This window comes from Hylobates moloch, unplaced genomic scaffold, assembly GCF_009828535.3.
Source record: "Hylobates moloch isolate HMO894 unplaced genomic scaffold, HMol_V3 SCAFFOLD_23, whole genome shotgun sequence".
In the NCBI taxonomy this organism is placed as follows: domain Eukaryota; kingdom Metazoa; phylum Chordata; class Mammalia; order Primates; family Hylobatidae; genus Hylobates; species Hylobates moloch.
In genome coordinates, this window is record NW_026652298.1 from 17503722 (window position 1) to 17511123 (window position 7402).

Sequence of the window (7402 nt, forward strand, 5' to 3'; positions counted from 1 at the left end):
AAAAATAAATAAATAAATAAATAATAACTAAAGAGAAGAATTTATAGAATTGATTGACGGAGATGGAGATGTTATAGGAGAGATTTCAGCCATCTCCCAGTTTTGGGACTTGGGTGAATGGGACAGGCAGTGATAACATTAACCTGAGTACGAAAATGTAGAAGAAACAGGAAGTATAGTGGGAAAGTAATAAATTCCGTTTATTTACATGTGAAGTTTGGGGTATCCAGAAACATTCAGATCGGCCATTCTCAGGCAGCCAGAATTGGGTCAGGATATCTGAAAAGAAATCTGGAGACTAGACTAGACCACAATACAAATTTAGTCTCTGACTAAAAACAGAATTTTAGGAGCCTTTGGATTGGGTGAGATTATTTGTGGAAAAAGGCTAGGATGTTAGTCTGAGAAAGACTAGAAAGAGAAGTATGAGGGAGCCAGGAAGACATGAGACTGCAGAAATTGAGGGAGAAGAGAAGATTCTGATTAAATTTGGAGTCATTTTTTGACTCATTTTAAACCGCCTTTTTTATTTTGCCATCCCTTCTGTAGACCATCTCTAAGTCCTCCCATAAGGTGCCTGGACTCGTACAGCTATTTGTGGAACAAACATTAACTCTGTCCTGCAACTTTTCACTCTTCCCACTACAGGGTTGTTTTGCAAGTGATTTTCTTTTAAAACAACACAGAAGGTATGGAGTAATACTGATGAGAAAAGTCAGGCAAAAATGAAACATGGAACAACTTCTTTTTCCTACATTTTGTTAACATATATTTGAATTGTAATCAAGTATGTTTACGTGACTTTAATTAGAAATCCAGAATGACTAAAAGAGAGAGATTGTAAATTTTAATTTCTACATATATAAAAAAAATTCAGCATGAAAGTGATCACCATAAGTAAAACCAAATCTCAGAAAGGTATTTGCAGTTCATATCACAGATGAAGGACTACTCTCCCTTACACACAAAGAGCATCTAGAAATCAATGTGAAAAATGCCAGTGATAATAAAAATGTATGGGCCTGAACAGTTTATGCACAGACAAAAGAAGATATTGGTTGCCCCCAAACAAATCAAAAGATGCTCAACCTCATTCATAATAAAAGAATGCAAATTAACACTGACATAGCATTTTATACTTACCTGTTTGGGGGTAAAACACCCAAAACAGTATGTTGGGAAACAGACACTCTCTTACATTGCAGGTGAAAATATGACATTGATATAACCAGAATAACCTTGAAGAAGGGGGATTTAGTAAGATTTATCAAAATTACAGATGCCTTTACCCCTGACTCAGAAGTCTCACTGCCTACAGACACTCCTATACAAGTACAAAATGATATATAGGGAAAGTTATTCCTTGTGACATTGTTGTTAATAGCTGAAGTTTGGAAACTACCCAAGTGGCAGCAATAGGATGTTTGGTTGAGTAAAGTATTGTACATCTTCAGAATGTAGTAACACGTAGCCATAAAAAATTTAAAAATTAAAAATAAAGAATGAAACAGATTGCTATGCCCTAACATGAAAAGTGGAGAGATCTCTAGGACATAGTACTTTAAAAATACAAGAGACAGAGGGTTATGTAGTATGCTACTGCTTGTGTGAGAAAATAAGGTGATAGGAATACATACATGTATTGGATTATAATTACAAAAATAAATATTTTGGAACATAACTTCCTGGTTATGATTTCTTTATGATGTAGCAATATAAACAAATATTTAGTAAAGTTTGTTACCTAGAGAAGATAAAGAAAAATGAGGTAAAGGGTGTACTTTTAGTGGGATATTTTGTACACAAAAATTACAAATAAATTTTAGTAGTAATATTGGCATTGCTATTTTGAAATTATTTTCTTTATATGTCTTACGTGAAACAAAGAAACTATGTAAATTTTAAGATTGAAGATTTTTTAGCAAATTCCAGTTATAAAATCAAAGATGCTAAGTAAAACAATATAATATTAAAAATAAAATGAAAATATCAATATGAACTTTTAGTTTAAAAAAATATGTTATTTATTATCTAGCACTGAAGTTACCTAGAAAGAAGGTCACCTTGGGAGCATCCATACCCCTCATGCCCAGAGTTTGAGTTTTAATATCATTGTCCCCTAAAGAAAGTCAAATCCTTTAAGAAATATCTGATTTCTGCTTTGGGGCAGAGCGAGCACAGGATAATGGGCAAAGAAGCATTCACAGATTAACAAGTTCATATCAAATGGTATAGAATCCAGATGGTGGGGGCTCAAACTAACCAAAAATATAACAATTCAAGTGTCAAAAAGAATACTGTTTGTAACTGACATGAAATCTATGGAAATCTATCAGTCTACAACAGCGCTCAAAGAGAAAGCAAAAAAAAAAAGAAAAGAAAAAGTGGTCATCATTTGAGACTATTGAACCAAATCAGCTTTGAGAATTTGTAATTTAAAGGAGAAAATTAAACATTCATTCTGTCTTACAAAGAATTTTACTTAAAGTTTACTAAATAGTCCCACTTGGAAAGAGAAAGCTCTACTTTACAGGACAATGGCAACTAATGTATAGGAAAATAATAATAGATTTAGAAAATCATTTTGCAACTACAAATGGAAGTATTGATTCAGACACATCAACAATAATTGCTAACAAATAAGGATGGGTTTTCTCCATTTGCCATCAATGTCCCCAAATCTTGATGTTAAAATCATCAGGTGAATGGTGAATGTACTGGACTTCAGTACAGTGCCGAAAACAATGTTCCATACTACTCAAAGGGGAGAACTTAGCAATGGAAGGATCACATCAATGTTCAATTTAGCATCTTTAATGGTGGGGGAGTCCATCTGAGATGGAATATGAGGTAAACCATGTCATGTGGAATGTTTTGAATCTCAAAATGTTTAACTGTGATCTAATAAAGTCCTTCTGTTTTAAGGAAATGTAGGAGCTAGTGGGACAAACTACATGATCTCCTCAGAAAGTGATCAGAAGAATCATGGAGAAGGAATGACAACTGGCTGATGGGGGGCAGAGATAGAATGGAGACTTCCTTTCTACCTTTGCATAGATCCATGTGACTTATTACCTATTTAAAAATAAAATAAATTAATCAAATACTTTTTAAAAAGGTGATTAGATATTATACCTTGTAATTGTAATGGAAGAAAAATTATTCCAACTACAGTCAGTTAGATACTGATATTATTCTGCCATTTGTGAAAGAGGGTTGCTAATCAATAAGAATGTGGTTTTCCCACCTTCCATACTGTCTCAAAGTCTTGTTTATATAACTCGGCTCTAGCACTTTACTGCTGAATGAAGAATGGCTTTTTGCCTAAATACAGTAGACATATTCCTCTTCTTCCCATTACCCAGTTCACCACTGCCTAAGAACCCAATGTTGAAAGATAGGCACAAAATAAAGGAGCATGAGAAATCCCATGCCACATGCCTCAGGAGAATAACAGAGGGCATAGGATTGGGATATTGATGCTTACGTTTCAGTTTCTCATAAAGGCCCATAGGTGCTCTCCATAGCAGTTCAGGTTGGCCTGAAATTGTCTTGAAGCAAAAAGCCCCAGTAGATCTGCTTTCCTTTTGCTGCTTACTGACATTAAACAACAATCAGTAAGGAGGCCTTTAAATGGGCAGATTGTCCAAATGTAGAATTTAGGCAAGCTGCAAAGGGAAAGTTCACCTACAGAGCAGAAGGCTGTGTCCCTGCCTTCTCCCAGGGGACGTGCTCTGACTGGCAATGCTTAGTGCCTCTGCTTCTGTGCATACATTAAGGGAATTAGATAGACCCAACCTTTTGTTTTCCTACTTCTTGCACATGGCAAAGATTTCATTTTTAATTTATCAGATAGAAGTGACACATTCTTACTTAAATGCTAGGAAAGGGTCCTCAGAGTCCCTGAGAAAACAGCAATGAGTGGCCTTCTTTGTAGTAATTTTTCTTGGCCAAAATAAAGCACAACAGTGACCTAAGGAGCAACTCACTACCAGACAAAGAAGGGGATGGATTTAAAACTACCTTCCCTGGGAGGAGGGCTCTTTTCAGATCCATCACTAGCATCTCAAACCAAAAGGCTGGATAGGTAAGTGAGTAGAAATGGCTGGTATTTACAGCACTCTGAATTAAATTTATCATCTGATTGATATTTGACCTGGTTAATCACTACTGGCCAATAGCAATATTTCCTTGAGTAAAGGAGAAATTATGCTCTTCTTAGAACTAAGGAGTTCAGGGAACCAGAGAACATTTGAGCAAAGACCTTGGAAGAAATCCCAAGTGAAAGGTCCACGGCAATGACAATTGCAAAGAAAAGAAGTGGAAGTTGGAAGACAAAGCCTGGAGGGCACCCTTAAAGGCATCAATGCCACACCAGAGTACATGGGTTTATGAGAAACATGCTTAAGCCATTCATTCCACAAATATTTGAGCATCTTCTAAGTGTTAGCCACCATGCTAAGAGCTGAAGACACAATGGTGAGAAGAAGCAGACACAATCCCGGCCTTGATAGAGTTGTGAGAGGAGATGGACATATGCTTGTTCACAGCCCAAATGTCAAAATCACACCTGAGCTAAGTGCTACACAGGGGAAGTGCTCAGTGCTATGGGGAGTACAGTGGAGATATTCATCTTACGCAAGGTCAGAGAAGGTTTCTCAAGAAAGTGACATTCAAGCTGAGTCTTGAAGTAGAGGTGGGGCAAAATTCAAGTCAACAAGAATAACATATGCAAAAGTCCAGAGGTGAGAAGACCAGGATTTATTCAAGGGACAGAAAAAAAGGCCACAGTGCAAGAGAGCCTGGCATAAGATAAGCTAGTCTTTACTAGGAGTAATGATTCTTTATTTGGCAATGAAACTGGCTGTATTCCAAACATTTCCTCCCTATAAGCTAGTCCAAGGACTGTATTATAGTACCTGTATACTAGGTTAGAAAGCCCATAGTCCACAGAATACAAAATTTGAGAATGTGTTTGTCAATTGTTCAACAAAAATTAGTTGACTATTACTAGGCTTTGAGTTAAGAGCTGGTGTTTTAAGTTACTTATATTTCTTTAGGTCACATAGTTAACTTTTGATGGGTCCATGTTAGTGAAATGTATCATCTGCTTATATACTCTGACTAATCACTTAATTTTGAGACAAGATCCACCAGAAAAAGGAAGCTTTCTTAAGACCAGAAGTATTGGATGTTATGAGTTATGGGATTCAACTTTGCCAAGATGTTTTTTCCAGTTCCTTGTGATTCCTCAACGTGGATTCACAGTCAAATATAACCTGACCTTAAAAGAGAAACCATCATTTCTTCCTTATATAACCCATCCAATAGTCTGTGGGGCACTTCCTCAACTCTCAAGCCAGGCTTATTTTTCCAAAGATGTTACCACTAGACTTTAAAATCTAGAATCCACAGTAGAAATGACTAGATTTTTAAGCCAAAGTATTCTCTACTGATGAGAGTCCAACTCTATTGTATCCTATTGAGAATATTGTTCAGAAGAAGAACCTTCAATGGCTTTGTTGCTCTCTATTCAGCCTTTTACTCAAGGCAGAAATAGTCTGGCCCCAAAATGTTCAGTCTTGGAAGAATTTCAACTTGGTAATGGTTTATCAATATCACAATGAGAACCAGAGTGAGTAAAACAGATTTATGACAGATGTAATTCTAATTCCAAATTGGTAAACCGTGATTGTGCCCTGTTTCTATTTTGACTTATAATTGATTAATTTCTTAGATAAATTGGGTGGGTGCTGCAACCTGCTTTAGCAAATAAGAAGATCAATATCATTTAGGTGGTTTGGCTTTGCTGTGCAGTTATCACATTTCTGTCTGCCAGTTTTTCCCAGTTTGCCTCCATCCATAGAATGTTGATATAGAGTTTTTAGAAAATTCCATAGCCCTTAGAACTTAAAAGTTACCTGGTTTGCATGGCAAATTTAGTCCATTTTTTCTTCTATCTTTATCTTGGGTTACACTTTATCAAATTATTGTCTGAGATTATATTATATTTTAATGGTGCTTCCCTGTTAATTTGTCTGCATTAATCTGGCATATTAATACAACTACCTCTTTTTTTCTATTTGTCCCTTTCACTGTAAAGGGCTAGAACAGGGTGCAAAATGGTCCCTGTTCTAGCATTTTAAAATCCATTGGGGAAGAAAAATTAATGTACACAAACCAAGTACAGGGCTACCCTTGTGTTGGTTAGGAACTTACTGTTCTTAGAGATTTCACTGTGCTTGCCTTGAGGCTCCCAAATGAAGATTCTCCCTTATTCTTCTCTCTGTATCCACATTCCTATATTTCCCCTTTTGTTCTACTGCTGCATTAGCCCCTTCTCACATGGCTAAAAAAAAGACACACCTGTGACTGGGTAATTTCTAAAGGAAAGAGGTTTAATGACTCACAGTTCAGCATGGCTGGGGAGGCCTCAGGAAACTTACAATAAAGGTGGAGAGGGAAGCAAACACATCCTTCTTCACATGGCAGCAGGAGAGAGAATGAGTGCCCAGCAGAAAAGGAAGCCCCTTATAAAACCATCAGATCTTATGAGAACCAACTCACTATCATGAGAACGGGACGGGAGAAACTGCCCCCATGACTCAGTTATTTCCACCTGGCCCCTCCCATGACATATGGCATTATGGGAACAACAATTCAAGATGAATGTGGGTGGGGACATAGCCAAACCATATCATTCCACTCCTGGCCCCTCCCAAATCTCATGTCCTCACAATTCAAACCACAATCATGCCCTTCCAACAGTCCCCCAAAGTGTAAACTTTCCTACATTTTCCTGTCTTCTTCTGAGCCCTCCAAACTGTTCCAATCTCTGCCTGTTACTCAGTTCCAAAGTCACTTCCACAGTTTTGGGTATCTTTAAGCAGTGCCCCATTCCCAGTAGTAATTTACTGTTTTAGTGCGTTCTCACGCTGCTAATAAACACATACCTAAGACTGGGTAATTTATAAGAAAAGAGGCTTGATTAACTCACAGTTCAGCATGGCTAGGGAGGCCTCAGGAAACTTATCATCAAGGCAGATGGTGAAGCAAACACAGCCTTTCTCACATGGTGGCAGGAGAGACAATGGGTGCTCAGCGAAAGGGGAAGTCCCTTGCAAAACCATCAGCTCTTGTGAGAGTTAACTCACGATCACCAGAACAGGACAGGTGAAAACTCCCCCATGATTAAATGACCTCCACTTGGTCTCATGACACGTAGGGATTATAGGAACTACAATTCAAGATGAGATTTGGGTGGGCACACAGACAAACCGTACCAACTGCATTTCTACACTTCTGGTTCTATCCTTGTACTATCACCAGATATAAACTTTGCCCTTTCAAAGTCAGAAATTGACCCACACCTAAGTGTTTCTTGAACTTAGTAACTTCACAG